This window comes from Mandrillus leucophaeus, unplaced genomic scaffold (assembly GCF_000951045.1).
Source record: "Mandrillus leucophaeus isolate KB7577 unplaced genomic scaffold, Mleu.le_1.0 Scaffold1608, whole genome shotgun sequence".
Taxonomy (NCBI): Eukaryota; Metazoa; Chordata; class Mammalia; order Primates; family Cercopithecidae; genus Mandrillus; species Mandrillus leucophaeus.
Genome location: NW_012101597.1, coordinates 18,276 through 19,345, shown reverse-complemented (window position 1 = coordinate 19,345; position 1,070 = coordinate 18,276).

Below are 1,070 nucleotides of genomic sequence, written 5' to 3'. Positions count from 1 at the left end.
CTGAACTATGAGCAAAGGCAATGAAGAAAACATGGAAAGTAAAATTAGCTTTTGGAAAATGAAAATCTGAATAAAACAATTTTTTTCTAATTAGGAAACTTATGGTTCATATGACAAATGAAAGGCTAGGGATCGGTAATGTGTAAGATTCTCTTGCATATTAATCAGAAGAGAGACATGTCAATTTTTAAAAAACATGTTAGTAAAGAATTTGTGGAAGACTTGTACATACAAAATAAGACATTAATGATAAAAAGCACAAAAATGTCCATTTTTTAATTTGTTGAATAACAGAGGCAAAAATGTATGATTACCAGTGTTGCTGTGAGTACAGTGGAAACACCAAGTGCCGCCTTTTGTGGTATGTCAGGGTCATTCCCTGATGGGTACAATGCAAATATATGAATATGAGAGGGACACTGTTTAATAAAAATGTAACAACTGATAAAGGAATTTCTTACACAGATTCATTATAGTATTTTTAGATTAATAAAAAAATCGGAAGAATCTACATTGGAAATAAGAAAACTCAGATTCTGTTAAGGTAAAATACTATGAAGTTATATTCAAAACCATATTTCTAAAAAGTATTTAAACACTGAAAATATGGATAACAAGCACAATATTTATGCAGATGTAGTTATATACAGCATGACTCTAGTATTTTTGTATCTATGTATCCATCTATATATTAAAAATATGTTCTCCCACAAAAGATGAGTATGTGAGATGATGGATATGTAAATTATTATGACATGGTCATTCCACAATGTGTACATGTAATGAAACATCTCACTGTAACCCCCAAATATATACATTTGTCAGTTAAAGACAATATTCAAAATCCTGTCTTTTAGCTGTTTTGAAAATTTTATTTTATTCTGATTATACAATGTATGTATGTATCAAAACATCACCCCATACCCTGTAAAAATATACAATTGTTATGAGTTGATTAAAAACAAAAACTTAAATTTTACAAAGAAAACAAAACTTTACAGTAAATAAAATGTGGTGGGATTAGAGATACCTTTATTTCTTTCAGTTACATCTATGTCTTAAATTATCTA